Consider the following 16,693-nt stretch of genomic DNA (forward strand, 5'->3'; position numbering starts at 1 on the left):
TGGTCTCATCTCCTGACCTTGTGATCCGCCCGCCTCGGCCTCCCAAAGTGCTGGGATTACAGGCGTGAGCCACCGCGCCCGGCCTACAGCATGACTTGACTAGGATCTGGAATTAAATACCCGAGAGAGGATTAAAAATAGGATGGGTTTCAATATCAGAAGGTGAATGCTTGAAGTGTCTTTCCTGTCCTTTTCATTCAATATATCACACGCACTGGCACTACAATTTCTGCAAATGAGTAGTGTTTCCTCTAGGGCTTCCAGATTTAAATGGAACCAAAAGGGCTGAGTTTTTTTGGCTGGATCATTCTACATACTTGTGAATTGCAATTTCAATGCAAATCATAATTATTGGCCTAGCAATAGCATATACTGTATCCCTCAAATGAAAACAAGAACTAGAAAGTTTTGCCCCTTTTATATATCTTGGTACAAGTTCAAATCATTTCACAATGGTCCCATGTTTGACAGGCTATTGACATCTTATTTGATATTATTGTTGTATTCATAGATAGGCAAGTAGTACCATAAAAGTCAGGCAAGTTCTGCAGAACATATTTCTTTATTGATCATATTTTCCCAATAAAATATATTTAAATATAGGTATAATTATACCCACAGTGGAGCAAAAGTATCACTACTGTTAATATATAAACAGTGGTATAAATTTATTATTATAATGGTATAAATTTATTATTATAATGATATAAATAGCATTATAATATAATTCATAATATAATAATATTTAAATGGCTTTAATATTAAAATGGTTTATTTAAATTAAAATGGTTTTAAATTTTCTCAACAACTGCAAGACTAAGTTTCTGAGAGGATTGGTAAGAATTATAGTCCCATTGACTTTCCATCACTTCAGTGTGTGATTTGAGTGGTTTTATTGCAGGGAGGATGGACTACAGAGTTATTGAATCTATTTTTTTTTCTTTTGAGAGAGTATTCACTCTTGTAGCCTAGGCAGGAGTGGTGCAGTGGCGCGATCTTGGCTCACTGCAACCTCTGCCTCCTGGGTTCAAGCAGTTCTCCTGCCTGGGCCTCCCGAGTAGCTGGGATTACAGGCGTGCACCACCATGCCCAGCTAATTTTTGTATTTTTAGCAGAGATGGGGTTTCACCATGTTGGCCATGCTGGTCTTGAACTCCAAACCTTAGGTGATCTGCCTGCCTCGGCATCCCAAAGTACTGGGATTACAGGCATGAGCCACCGTGCCCAGCTCAAGTTATTGAATCTTAAAGCTGCACAGAGCTTTCAGGTCATTTGGTCCAGTGACTTTCAAATTTGTGAACCACAAGTACAGTGTGTGTGTGTTCATATATATCTGAAACAGAGCCTCTTCATATATCTCTGAAATAGTGCTTACTAATGTATTTTCTATTAAATTTGATTTTGTTCTATTCTATTCTTCTTTTATCTAATTCATTTTAAAAATGCCAAACAGGACTCACTCATAGTCATGACTTGTGGTTGGAAAAACACGGATCTAGGCAAGCAGCTGTGTTTTACAGATGGGAAATCTGGAGTCTGGCAACACAAGTGTTGTCTAAGGTCAAAAAGCTCATTAGCTGCTAAAACGAGGGGGCTTTTTAAAACACATGTGGAATTCCAAATTCAAGTCATTTAGCATTTGGTGCTTACAAAATGATTTATGGCTGGTCCAGAAAGCACTTTCGGACTGCTCTATTGGAAATTAGGAGGCAACCATGACCCATTACTACTGTGCATCCGCATAGGCACACTTACTCCCTCTGCTACAGGCCCTGTGACACACCAGGCTGAAGGCTGTATTGGAACATAGGCACACTAATTTCTTTGCATATTTTCGTTGACTGCTTTTGTCATCCAGTGGCAGAGCTGAAGAGCTGTGGCAAAGACAGTATGGCCCACAAAGCCTAAAATGTTTACTTTCTGGCCCTTTACAGAAAGAGTTTGCCAACTTCTGGGAATTGTCTGAAAATGAATGTAAAGCATTTACAATTTATGACACATGATAAATATCCAAAGAAGAGGAGCTATTTTTATTTTAAAGTGGTAATGGTGATGAAGAGGATAAGCGTTATAATTATTATGTTGGTGATGATAGAAATAATAAATTATGATGGTGTTAATAGTAATAATAATAACGATGACAATAATATTAATAACAGCAATAATAATAATATTTTATTTGGCGACCAGCTTTGAATTCTTTTATCTTATTGTAGAAGCCACTCCTGTTACTGCCTAGGTTTTTCCTTTTCCCTGGTATCAAAATTCATTTTCAGGGAAGAATCTGAAACTTCCTGTAAGATAAGAAAATCGAAGCTCTACATGTTGAGGCTTAATTGGCAGGTATGGATAAGTATTTTGAGAGAAAACTTAGGTCTTCTCCTTGTCCATTTTTGCATAAAGCAGCCTCAGTCTGCATATTTTTATTTTATTCTGGACAACTCCTTTGCAAATATTTGCAGAGTATTCACAAGAGATTTCTGTTTTTTTTTCCTAAGATCACACCATCAGCACTGTCAGAAGCTTTTACTTGTGTGGGGCTTGGTGGTGAGTCCTGGCAGTTTTCCCATATCCCACAAGTGTCCTGGGAAAAAATATTTGTCTTGTTTCTGACTGTTTTTTAATTTACAAAGCTAAGAAGAAGACAGACATTCTTGTTTTTTACCCATAATTTCTGTGCTACACTAAGGTTTCCTAAATTTTGGAGAATTTGCTATGTCTATGTCCTAAAAAATATAACCCTCATTGCTGCCACCCACCGACCCCAAATGTGTTTTAAAGTAAATTAGACTCACTCAGAAACTTAGCATCTGTTTCTTCTCTCAGTTATAAATTCACAAATAGGATCTGTTTCTCCTGTTAAAGTGGTTTCCCTAGCAACTAAACCACCCTTATATGATCAGAGCAGTTTGTCACTTTTGAAGTTTGATTTTCTGACAAGGCCTTCTGGCTCAGGGAAATGAAGAAAACAACCTCCAAACACAAACATTTCGAAAACACTCAAGTGATGATTTACAAATGGATTACATTTGGGTGACTTTTCTGTAGATTGTGTGTCAACCACCCTCACCACCACGCTCCACAGCCAGCCAGCAAAGATAGCTATCTCTTGAAGTAACTATCGTCATAGCAGAGAACAGATGGGAGTGATTCTTAAAGGGGCTAAATTACCATAAAGATGTATTTTGGGAAGCGGTGGGTAGACAGAGATATAGGAAGACTTGCAGCAGGCAGTCACACAAAGCAAACTCACCTTGTGATTACTTCATCTGGCTTATCTCGAGGCTAAAGTAAATGTATTGGTCACAATTCAGATACATAATGGGGAAGAGAGACTTTTGCTCCCTCTACTCAGAAGAAGTCAGGACAAAGTGAGAGGAAGGTGGGTCTCAACTAACCCACCTTAGACTGACTTTTCACTTATTTTCATTATTTTTAAAATAATAATAACTATTATTTATCTTTGGTGCTTTTTTCCCCCGTGTTGCTGTCCTATTTACTGATGACCAGAGTTAGGACCTCATTCAATTCTGGGTTTTCCTTTCCCTCCCAATCCCTTTCTGACTCCTCCTGTAACTAGAATGCAGTTGGAGTTGGATAGAGTGATTGGAGTAAAAAAGAAGGGTACAGGAAACGGGAAAACTGTCTGATTTCTAATGACATTTTCTATTGGCCCCTTAACAAAGGGGAGAGAGAAATTATTTATGAGATCTGTAGAGACCCCCAAGTAATCTTCGAGTGAAAGAGCTTATGAGAGAAGAGTGGAAACAACAGCGCAAGTTTAGTCAGAGTTTGCAGAGTCAGAATCTCTGTTCTCAGTTTGAATTCGTGAATTTGTTTGTTCATGAATTTGCTTTCATGATCTCAAGATGAATCGCAAGTTTTCTTCCTTAGAAGATTTTCCCCGAGAGCACGGTGTTCCTCATAATAAGCAAGTCAAATGGGCAGGTCCCTCCCACTTGCTGGTACTTCAGATGGAGTATGACTGGAGGCCCTAGCAGCATCTAGCAGGTAGGCGATGTATGAAGTGAAGTAAAAAAGGCATGTTCTGCACAACAAAAAACTTATATCTTATGCAAAGTAAATACCAATTCCAGGAAGCAGAAGGGAAATGTTTTGAAAAGATTTGTTCTTACAAAGGAACTTGTTAAATTTTTTGGTCGGATGTGGTGGTGCATGCCTGCGGTCCAAGATACTTGGAACTTTTTAAGACTTTTCTGGGGGGCACAGGAAAATTTATCTCCTGAACTTTGTACAGATTATATTTCTTACACCAAGCTTGGAATACATTCAGTTGAAGAGCTCTGTAAGTATTTATCGAATACTTGCTATAGGTTTATTATTAAAATAGGTACTTTGGAAAGAGAAGCATAAAATGCTGACATAGTATGGCAGACACAGAAATGTGGTGCCCAGATCCCGTTTTGAGAAAGGGCTTGCTGTTGAGCTGTGGAAGGTGTGGTTGGCAGGTAGCATCCAACTGTCACCTCCTTCAGGGTCAACCTCATCTGCAGAGAGGCTTTCCACTGAGGTTACCTTCTCAGGGAAGCCCACAGCGGGTGAAGCCTCGACTACTTTGGCTGGATATGGGAAGCACTTATGGGCAGCACTTCCTAATACCAAGTGTTAGGGAGCTCCTAAGCTCCTTACCCAATTAGCCCAGGCTCCGTTGGGTCTGCTTCATCATCCAACTTCTCCCTCTGCCAATCCTGCCTCTTCCTTTTACTTCCTATCAGTTGCTCTCTCATAAATATCTGGCACCCTGAATTTTGTCTCTGCAACTATCTCCAGATAATCCAGCCTGCAACACCCAGTTATTAGTGATTTTGCAAACAATTCAAGAGACAGGACTATTCCATGTGGGTCATTCATGCTGTGGGACAGAATGTAAGTGCTACAATGTTTTTAGATGAGAGGAAGAGAGCTGAGCACTTCAAAATTAAAGAAGACTCCTGGTAGATCTGAACTCTTGACCTAAGATAGTGGAGGGTAAGAAGACAGGAAGGACAGGAAATGAAGCAACTGAGCCGAAGCAGGTAGTGCAACTGTGAGGAAGTTGGCCTGGCTACCAAGAAGGCTACATGTTAGGGAAGAGTTAGAAATTGAATTGTTGTTAATTTACTTAAGATTAGATCTGGCTGTGCAAAAGAGAGAAAACCCCAAAATAGATGTTTGCTTTATTCTCACATTAAAAAAATGTTCAGAAATTTAGTTTTGTTCTTGTTTGAGATCTCTTCTTGTCAATTTTTTCATGATTCTGTCTTCGTTAGAGTGAAGTCCTTATCATCAGGATCTAAGATGGCTGCTAGGGATCTGGCTATCACATCCAAATTCCAGACAGCAGAATGGAGGATGAGATAAAGAAGGGCATGCCACATATTTTAAAGAAACTTACTTTCAATTACTTCTCATTGGTTACAACTTAGTTACATAGCCGTATGTACTAATAAAGGAGGCTGAAGAGTATCCCTTCAACTAGGCAGCAACATACACAACTTAAAATTATTGTTATTTTAAAATTACAGTTGAAATGTAGGACCACTCAGATGATGGAAACAAGTGAGACAAAATGATAAAAAAAGCTAAAATCTAGTGTCTTGAAAATGATGGTGGCAGTAAAACATTTCTAGAAATTATACAGAAGAAGAGTTATTTTATACACGTGTGTGAAATGTCAAAATATTTGGGGCATATTTAGTTGGAGGTCAATATTAATAATCATCTAACATATGTTGAGGGTTTTCTATGTAACAGGCATTATTTCAAATGCTTTATATATATTGCATTATCTAATGGAGCCTAACAGATAGGTTTTATAAATGGCCTATTATATATATAAGGAAATGGAGATTTTCAGGAAGGAAGACAATTGACCAAAGTCATACAACTTGTAAATGGCAGAACCCAGCCTCACACTCATGTTTGTCAAACTCCTCAATCCAGTGACTTGCACCGTGGTTGCTCATATTAGAGTCAGCAAGTGAAACATCAAAGAGGAGAAGCTGGAGCTCAGGAGAGAGCACAGGAAATGCGCATTGAAATCAGCCAGTTCTCATGAGCATTGAAACCATGAGAGTAGAGAACATGAGAGAGGAGAGTCAGGGAGGAGAGACCTCAGGCAATGGAAAGAGGAGGATGCCAAATGTTAAGGCTTGGGGATGTTTCTTTCTTTCTTTCTTTTTCTTTTTTCTTTCTTTTTTATTAGAGACAGGGTCTCAAAATTTTACCCAGGCTGGAGTTAAGTGGCACGATCATAGCTCATTGCAGCCTTGGACTTCTGGGCTCAAGAACTCCTTCACCTCCACCTCCCAAATAGCTAGGACTATATGTGCATATCACACCAGGCTAATTTTTTTTTTTTTTTTTTTTTTTTTTTTTTTTTTTTTTTGTACAGACAGGGTTTCACTCTGTTCCCAGGCTGGTCTTAAACTCCTGACCTCAAGTGGTCCTCCTGACTCAGCCTCCCAAAGTGCTGGGATTACAGGAGTGATCAGCTGGGTCTTTCTCTTGAAGGAGGAGGGGAAACAGGGAAGTCACTGGAGAAGAACCAGGGCAGGATGGTGTCAGGGAAGACCAGGAGAAAGACTTTCTTGAAGATGAAAGGGACAAACAATATTTAGAACACAGAAGTTCAGGGAAAGAGAAAGTCAACTATTTGAGTAGCAAGAGTCACGCATTGATTATCTTTAGAGTGTTGAAAGAGGATGTGGGAATGGGTAGAGAAAGGTGGAAAATAGTGAACGAGCTGTTTAAAACTTGTATGGCAATCCTGTTGTGAATAATAGCTGATAATAGGGGTTAATATTTATTCTGTGCCTACTATGTGCCAGCTACTGTTCCAAAGGCTTATGTAGCTTATGTAACCACAACCCTATGAGGTAGCTACTCTTACTATCCCTATTTTGCAGATGAGAAAATTGAGGCAATGAGAGAGTAAGAAATCTGTCCAAGGTCTCACTGCTATTAAGTGGGAAAACTGGGATTGAAACTTGAAGCTCAGTCTGGCTGCTGAGCTCATGCTTAAGAATCTAGAATGTCCAAAGATTTCTTTAAAAAGTAATGACTTTGCAAAAATCCACATTTATTCTTCTGATATAAAATCTCAGATACATTTTCATAGAAACTGTTAAGTGTGCTTAATGATCATCTATTCTTCTTTACCAAAAAAGTTGTTTTGAAAAGGAATTAGTTTGTTGTATATTTCCCATGTCAGCTTTGACAGGAAATTTTATTATTTAAAAAATAATTTAAATTCAATTTGAAGTCTTGAAGAAAAATTTACTGCATTTTTACTGGTAACCTTATTGAGAAAACAGAAAACATTGTGGACCTTAGTAAATGTCTCCAAAAAGAAAGAAGGCTTTCTGTCTTTATAGCAAAACATTTTAATAACTATGCACTGAAACAATGATTTTTTTTGTGTCTCAAATTCCTTTATGCCTACAGGCTACTCAATTGAATGTCATTAGAATATCTCAAAGCTATTTTCACATAGTTTGAAGGCTCGCCTATCTCCTACACAGTCACATGTTGATTTGGAAAAAAAAAAATATATAACTGTGCATCACAGAGTATGGGCAGCATATTGGAATCTAAGGCTTATAGATTGCCAGCCTGCTCAGCATCTCTAACCCTTTTCAGGTAACCAGATTTATTAATGCCAATGTGTGCTTTCAAAAGACTGAGAAGTGATTCTTAAAATGTTTTCACCGGGGATATCACAGAGAGGTTTTTAAATAAAATAGTCCTGTGATGTTCAAAAACAAAGACTTCTCAAAAAGTATTTATGTTTTTAGAATTGGTAATTAGAACAGGCAGATTTGAAGGGGATAGGCTTGCTTTCCACGTAGACTTATCACTTAACAAAATCATAACTGAGAATACAGCTTCATTGTATGCAGAGATGTAAGGGCATAAATGTAAAGGCAAGAAAAAAATGATAAAAGTTGATCAGAGGAAAAAGGAAATCAAAATGCCGATTTTAAAGAAAGGTGCTTTGTAGTACATTCAGTAATCATTTTTATGAAATTTTTAAATGATGATGATGTCACTGGCATGCATTGGTTTTACATACGTACTTAATGTTAGATTTCTAGTTACCTTGGAAACTCAGGATTATAATATGCTGCTACAACAATAATAACTAATCTCTTTTAAAAGCTTTTCACATGGTGGTCATCATGTTGGAGACATCCCATGTATAATTTTATTTAATTCTTACAAAAACTCTAAGTGTTAGATAACCTGTTTTATTTATGGAAATGATGGAGCCATTCTTTGTTGTGTTTGGTAGTGTCTTTATTTTAATTTGTGGACAAGCTTGATAAGTACATAAAGTGCTTTTTTTCTGGTAAGATGGTTGCTCTTTCAGTTTCTCTTTGATGATATACAAAATATCTTTATATAATGTATTATTTCAGTGACTTGAAATTTTTCCTTCTTCCATCCTATGTTATTGCTTTATTACATGCCATGAGAAGAAAATTTTTAAAAATGTTTTCCTCATGTTTTCTATGTTGCTTCTTAATATCTCACCTTTGAAATAGTAGTCATTTCTGTCCTAGAAAACTTTCTATTAACTAATGTGGTTAGTCAGAGAAGTGCTAGTGAGGGGATTATATTGTATTTGCAGCTACTGACTTATCACAAACTAAAAAATGCTTTGTCCTTTATCTACTATTCCTTTATACTTGACACATAGCACTGTCTTATTTTCTCTGTGGTAGGCCCACAACCATTCATTCATTCAACAAATATATGTTGAGCATCTACTGAATGTTAAGCACTAGAGATACACTGGTGATCCAAACAGGCATCATTAATTCTTGCCTTCATGGATGATTGCATGGTGTTGGTCCCCAGCACACCTCCTAGACTGGGAAAACACATGGGCAAACTGTAGCCATCAGCTGGTTTGTTTTGCCCAGGATGAAAATTACTAAGTGTCAAACATAAAATCAAGAGAAAAGACCATCCCAGTGTAATTTGATCCACCTACAAATCTTCACCCATTCAATTAATTTTTTACAAATATATATGTATCTTCATTCAAAACAACACTTCAGTCTAAATGGTGATTGGTTCCAGAGGTTACAGAGCAAATGTTTAGATCAATTAACTTGCCACTGATTGTCATGTAACTTCTGATGAGTAAGATTTTCAGCTATTGTGGACAAGAGTCACAGGGTTTGTAAAAATCTTTTGGGTGATGGTAGACAAGGGTCAAGATTCTTAGCAACTGCCTTTCTATTTTATTTTGGAGTAAAAATATTAAGGGGAGAAACAGGAGGAAATAGTGTAAGTAAACATGGTGATATTCTGATACTCTTATCAATTAGAAATTTTTGTTCAATCTCATACATTTACTCTATCCTAAAAAGAAAGAGAGAAATGAATATTTATTGGGTATCTACTATGTGCCAGGCCACACACTAGGGCTCTTATATGTCATCTAATTTAATTTTTACATCCATCATATGAGGTTCAGATGCTTTTATTATGCCCATTTTATAAAAATAGAAACTAAAGTTCATGGAATTTAAGTAAGTTATATAGAATTATCCATGAATAATAAGTAGATTTATGTTTTTAAACCCAATTCTGACTCTAAATTCCATTGTTTCCATTAGTAGAATTAGTAAGTAGATGCTATAAAACACCATCTTAGAGCTCACATATTACCTTGGATATTTTGGAACATAAATACTGTTTGCTAACTACTTATGGTAACCATATGTAGTCATTCAACAATAATTTCCTGTGCTTATGTTGTACTATCCATATTGAAAAGTATGTAGCTTTAGTACACATGCCAGTGACAATTTAATTGTATTCTTTGATATTCTTTATCTCATTTCTATTTTAAAGTTAAATTCCAAAATAAGCATACATTGCTTTTATAGTAAGAGAATAACAGCTGTGAACAGTGGGAAACTCAGAGCATACAGCCATATTTTGAGAATGGATACTGGAAGCTTGAGAAAAGTATTTCTCAGAGTGCAATTCTCCTGGGTAGGAACCATATTAGAAAGAAGATTCTGGCTGGCTAGCGCATTGTTATGTACTCTGTATTTCCACCCTTCTTATCACCTTCCTATAAATGTATATCTCTAAAGTAAGGCTGGCAGAAGAAGGGAGCAAACAAGGTACAACATGAACCTGGGTTCTAGCCAGGGAGACCAGAGTTCAAATCCCATTGTCTCATGTGCTGGTTGAGCAAGTTATTTAATCTCCCTGAGTTTCATTTTTCTTACTTGTCTAGTGGACATCATAATTCTCTTGATGGCTTCTGAGAAATATAAAAGGTAATACATTAAATATCAAGAGCAGCATCACATAAAACTCATTAAATGGTGTCTATGTGTGGGATGAAATCTGCTCTTGGTTTGAGTGGGTTGTTTAAGGTAGCCACGGTGACAGACTATGGTTGCCAACAGTGGGAGGAATGATCTAGACCAGAGATGCTTTTCTCATCTTTCTTTATGTACCCTGGCCTCTCATACAACCCTCTGATGCTGGCTTACTTCATAGATTACTAAAGCATCCAAAGCTTTGGCATTCAGGTTCGGTTGCTATTTTTATATGTGGTATATCTTCAAAGTGACACTTTAAAGTGACAAAATTAATATAGTGTTTAAATCACTCTCATTTCCCGACAGATCCTGAAATCCTTGAAACAGAAACCCCTCCCGTCCTCTCTAAATCCTCCATACATCTAGCATAAAGCATGCAACCATTCATTTACTTAATAAACATGTATTGACCTCCTACTATGTGACAGGCATTGTATTAGATGCTGGGGATATAGCAGGAAACAAAACAGATACATTTCCCCTGAGAGTGGCACTTATGTTCCAACTGGGGAGCCAGACACTAAAGAATTCACTGTACGATCATATAATTTGAAAGCAGCAAATACCATGTGGAAGTACAAGTGCTAAGAGAGGGTTCAACAGGAGGTGGTAGCTAACCCATGGAGCCAGGGAAGCCCTCTTTAGGTAATGATTTTATAAAGTGTGTTGTGTGTCAGAAATTATGTTAACCTCATGATGTGAATTAAAATATTCACCATGGAATCTCTGAGTTTCTTAGAGCTCAGCAGGGCAAACAGGAATTAACTAGGGAGAGAGCTGTGGGACAGCATTCAAAGCAGAGGGAGAAGATGCCTTACTTAATCTTACTCCGTTTTGAAAAGATAACACAATAAGCCCCTCATCTTGTCCCAACCTCTAAATTTTCTATGTGTGAGAAGAAAGGAAATAACTGTTATTGAACACATGTATGTGTCAGACTTCTAAGATAACATATGTCATGCCATTTTAACCCTAATGGAGTGAGATATTATCTAAATATTGCAAATAAGTAGGCTGATTATGTCTTGGTTTGCTCAATATGCTTCTATCCCAGGGCAATAATTTATAGTGCTCCCTTTTTCACTCTTGAAAGCATTTCAGTTTGTGTGATGAATTCTATGGTCATAAATAAATGAAGCTCAGAGGGATTACTAATTTGCCTTGGGTCACCCAGCTAGAAAGTGCAGACGGTGATGTGATGCCACATCGGTGCTCTCTGATCTGAAGCCCATGCTCTTGACTCTGTATCACACACACAATTTGTTGGCTCTACTCCTGTATTCTTCTCTATGTAATTCTTCCAATCACAGTTAAGTAGCCCAAGACTAAACTGAAAAAATTGGCTTCTGACATCTGCCTTCACTAATTCTGCTAAGTCATGTATTTCCATAAAGTACAAATGAAATGAAGCACTAAGATTAAATATGAAACATGTATTCTAAGAAGTAGTTCTTTTCTTGATATGCTTATATTTATACTTATATTTAGCCTATTCTTTATGTTGCCCAAGTATGTGGAAACTAATTTAAAATGCAGTTGCTTCTGAAATATGTGACTCTAATGACAAAACATTGGCTATCATTGTTCCTTTCTATTATATGATACCTTGTGGGCTAGAGAGGTTTGTGACTTGCCCTGGTGAATTGAGCCCGAGTGTAAGAAGTTTAGCACTTCTTAAAGTAATCAATTAAACCCTCTTATGTTTAAGGCATTTTAATTACACTTTCTAACACAGTTTTTATCTTGGTCAAAACTGAGTAATACAGATAAAGTTTTTTTTTTTCCTGTGGAATATGATAAAAATTTTTGAAAGCATTCTTCATATGTAAATATATCAAAAGCATGGAATAGGATGCTATTGCTTCCCCTTTTATTTTAAACAAAAAAGTCAGATTATGCCAACATCATATTATAAGTAAATATTACATTGTTTTGTTCCTTTATGGAATATACTGTCACCTCAAAATGTGCTGGCATCACTTTATCTGCTTAGAAACAAGATTTTATGAAGTATATCATGTGTTAGAATTTGTTTCCTTTATGATGTATGTAAAAATGATTCACTATGGAATCTCTGAACATTTTTTATTAAATAGTATTCCTAACTGTTTGCTACATGCCTTATTGGTACCTCTTTGAATATACTTTAAGGTCTTTCAGTAAATCTATCATTCATTGATTCAATTCATATTCCTGTGCCACTGAATATGTTGCTTGTGCAACTTCTGTTAGCACAACTGGATTTAAACTTAGTAGACCTGAAATATATACCACCTTCCTTCCTTGCTTTCTAACTCAGAGAACATCTCCTGATCTTCATCTAGCTCATTCTGCTCTCTTCCCAGCCAAGACGACAAATAGAATTTTATTTAGTAATTTTGTGGAAACTCCCCTTTTTTTCCCCCAAACTGTCTTCTTTTCATACATTCATCAAGTATTATGGCTAAAAGAAGGCTCTGTGGACTGTGCAGTTCAGCACTTCTGTCGCACTGTGAGTGGGATGACAGTGTGCATTATGAAAGGAAAGGGTTCTTTGGCCAAATAAATATGGGAAACCATGGGCTAAACACAGCTTAAAAGGCCTTTTGACTGCAAGACTCCTCCAAATATAGGATATGGAATATACCAATTCCTAAATTTATTTGACCACAAAATCCCTTGCTCACCATTTGTCTGGCAAGATGATATTCTAAGAAGGGCACGTTGGGTAATGCTGATCTAGAACATCATTTTATAAACAAATTGCTCCTGAGAAAATAAGTGGCTCACCCAAGACCTCACAGCTGTTTGGTAGAAGATCAGGAGACCAGAACCTATTTTTTTCCGCTTCTGACCTAAGCAACTGAACATTTCACAGCTCTGAGAATCCTGCTGTCTCTTGCTGCATGCATTTGTGGGTGCGATTTACAAGACGGAATCTGATTGCTGTTACTTGCGTCCTGCACCTTTCTTTAGCCCCTATACATTTGACTCTTTGTAAGGGCTGTGAACGCGGGTCATTTCCTATTTCAGTGAAACTAGGAAACTTGAGATTAGGTTGATTCCATTTTCTTCTGAACAGTCAATTCAAAGTTTACCAAACTTATCTTTTTCATTAGAAAAAAATAAGTTTATGCAATAAAGAGTTCACTTTCAGTCAAGAAGTTCATTGGACAAGTATTTATTGAGTGCCTTTACATGCTACATACTATTCTAGGTGCCACAGAAATAGCAGTAATCGAAACAAAATCCTTGCCCTCATGGTGTTTAAAATCCGATGAAGGAAGTCAGAGAAGAAACAAGCATCAGAGGTTGGTAAGTCCTTTGGAGAAAAATAACATGGGGTAAGAAGGATAGAGAGTGCTGGCAGGGGAGCAGGTATGGGGTTGCAATTTTATATAAGGTAGTAAGGGATGTTTCACTGTTAATGTGATATTTGACCAGAGACATGAGGAAACGAACGCATGGTAACCAGCTTGGGAAGAACACTGTGGAGAGTAGGATTAGCATTGAAGGTCATTGTGTCTGGAGTTGTGGGAGAAAAGGGGAGAGTGGTAGGGGTAAGATCATTGGGCTATAGGTGGTTATGAGAACTGATACTCTTGGTAACACAGGAATCTAGTGGAGGGTTTTGCATAGAGAAGTAACATAGCCTGACTTCTGTTTTAAAAGGTTTATTCTTGCTGCTATATGGAAGATATGACAGATTGGGTTCCCAGGAAGCAGGCTCTGAGATGGAGATTAGCATGCAAAGTTTATTAGGGAGTGCTCCCAGGAACTATACCTGTAGGAGATGGGAAGGAGGCAGAAGGAGAGACTGGGCTACAAGGTGGTCTCAAAGCCTAACTGACCTCATGAGGAGCTCTGGAATGGATTCCTCTCTAGAGTTGTTTCAAGCTGGAGTGAGGGGAGCAGGACTTTATACGGATGCATCAACTAGCCATCCAATGCCCCTAAGAAAGCAGAGTGATTTGGGGCAAGAGGTTTTTTTGTTTTTGTTTTTGTTTTTCCAGCTGAGAGGAGCTCCTGAAGAGGACTGACAGCTGATCACAGTTATAGCACTCCCGCAGCTGGGGAATAAGTCCTTTAGCCTGAAGGGGATATGGATGGTTCATCAGAGCATCCACTCAGGAGTGAAAGTGGAAGCAGAAAGACCAGTTAGGAGGCAATGATTCAGAAAGAAGATGATGGCAGGTTCCGCTACTGGGATGTTAGAAGTAGAAGTAGTGAGATAGATTAATTTTTTTGGATTTATTTTGAAGGGACAGACAACAGGATTTACTAATACATTGATAAGCGATTCTGAAAAACCAAGAAGAAAAATATGAACTCATGATTTTTAGCCAAAGCAACTAGAAACAGATAGAAACTGTCGGAAGAGGTGAGGAAAATTTTGGGAGGTGGGGAACAACTTCAAAGGAAATGCAATTAATTCAGATTCAAATGTGCTGATGTTCAGGTATCTATGAGATGTTCCAATAATGATGTTAATTGTGTGAGTGAAGTCATCCAGAGAAGACATCTAGGCTAGGGAAATAAATTGGAATTCATTGGCTTATAAATACTATTTACAGCTAAGTAACTGGATGTGATCACCAAGGAGAGACTCCTGGGCTACTTCAAAGCTGAGGGGTCAGATGGCACAAAGCACAGAGAAGAGTGTCTATGGTATAGGAAGAGGACTGAAAGGAAGTGGATTGCCTAAAACCAAGCTAAGAAAGTAATTCAACAAGGAGAGAGTGAACCACATACACTTATTCCTAATGGATAAATGTTTCTTATCATTGTCTCTGTGCCTCTTTCAAATTCTACCCTGTATAGGGCTTACTCATTTCTTCTGAATATCTTGTTAGGTCAAACAGTACTTTGAGGCTTTTGGTTTACTTTAATCAAGGATTACTAATACCTTTTTGAACTAGGAGAATATACCCCAAGGAGAAGAGTAAGCAGTATAACCATATACTTATAACAGTATATTACTTATAAGTTATAGTGGTATACTACTACAAGCAGTAATAACAGAAGTAGAAGTCTGTGTCCAATACAGATGAAGCCAAATTTAGACTGTAATGGAATTTCACATACCGTTGATGAGATGTCAGGACTCACTTAAAATATTGCACACTCGATTCTGAGCCTGTGAATCAATCAGGTTAGTCCTGATTAAGATCTCGGGAATCACCCATTACCTGAGAGACACGAATACAAACACCTGATGATTCCCATCTTTAGAGGAAAAATACCACCAAGGGTTGAGCAGAAGTGTCCCAGTGTTTGCCAGAATTAGGACCTAGGAGTGCAGAAGCTAAGAGTGAAATCTCCCTGAAAACAACCTGACATGCATTGCCTGTGCAGACTGTGTTCAGCACATGACTTGTCACCCTCCTCTGACTTCATTCGCTGCTCCCGTCACGAGTGAAGGTGTCTCCTTAATGAGACTATAAGCCATGCTGAGAACAGGTTCTAAGCCTTTATTATTTTATGTCTTCAGAGCTTAGAATCGTGACTGGCTCTCAATAGATGTTTATTAAGATAAATAAATGACACTTGTAGTACCTTCTGTTATCAAGCCCAAGGCATAAAAACAGACAAATGGATGTCTGAATAGCCTTGGCAGCTGGATCTGTTTAATCACTTACATGTTTCTTGGCAAACTTTTGTGGACTAATCTATTTTTTTCCTCAAATTTGTTTCGCATGTCAGGAAGAGAGATTATTTGTTCTGTATTATTTATTTTAAAAGCAATATCTTAAGAGTCTTTTGACTGAAAGGTATTGCAGTAGTATCTGTTTAGTAATAAGGGTGACGGATGCCTGCTTCAGCCATCAATAATGCCAGATTTTAAAGAGAATTTTGGATTTTATTCATCTATTGCAAACTTTGACAAACTTAATTTTCTTGTGAAAAAAAAAAAGATGATTCTACAGAGCAGTTTGTGTTTCTTAGTGGGAGAGAGATCATTAAAAGTTTGTGATTATAAAATACTTAAGGGTGTTGGGCAGACCATAGATGACTCTCTTTGTCTATAGAAAAGTTGTTGTAATTAGCGGATAGACTCTCTTCTCTTCTCCACCCGGGTAATTTATATGCTCTTTTGTCATCCAAGACTAGGACCCGTTTTTTGACCAGGTGCCATCACTTTCTATTTAAATACAGAATGGTTTCTATAGAAATTATCCAAAATATATGCACTCTTTGAAGCTATATGTGGTTACTATCCAGATGGCTGAAGCATGCTGTTATAATGCATGACCATTTATGTGTTTTTAAGTAAAAATTATGACTTCTATTATTATAAGAAATAGTCTGTAACAGCAATTATTAGTTAATAAAACAAGGGAAAGAAAATGGTTAGAGGAAAG

The 16,693-nt window shown here is 37.4% G+C and overlaps 1 protein-coding gene across 8 annotated transcripts in view; it reads left to right on the forward strand.

The window, feature by feature from the left end:
* MLIP (muscular LMNA interacting protein) overlaps positions 1-16,693 on the forward strand; it is a 257,064-nt gene that overhangs the window by 80,990 nt on the left and 159,381 nt on the right. For 2 of the 8 annotated variants that reach the window (XM_050789010.1, XM_050789008.1), the window contains exon 2: positions 13,549-13,646. The exons of 4 other annotated variants lie outside the window; for them this stretch is intronic. The gene's annotated coding sequence lies outside the window, so the exon portion shown is untranslated. Of the gene's footprint in view, positions 1-7,593; positions 7,642-13,548; positions 13,647-16,693 lie in introns of those variants that run through there. 2 more of the 8 variants (XM_050789009.1, XM_050789011.1) reach the window with 2 other exon arrangements.

This window comes from Macaca thibetana, chromosome 4 (genome assembly GCF_024542745.1).
Source record: "Macaca thibetana thibetana isolate TM-01 chromosome 4, ASM2454274v1, whole genome shotgun sequence".
Taxonomy (NCBI): Eukaryota; Metazoa; Chordata; class Mammalia; order Primates; family Cercopithecidae; genus Macaca; species Macaca thibetana.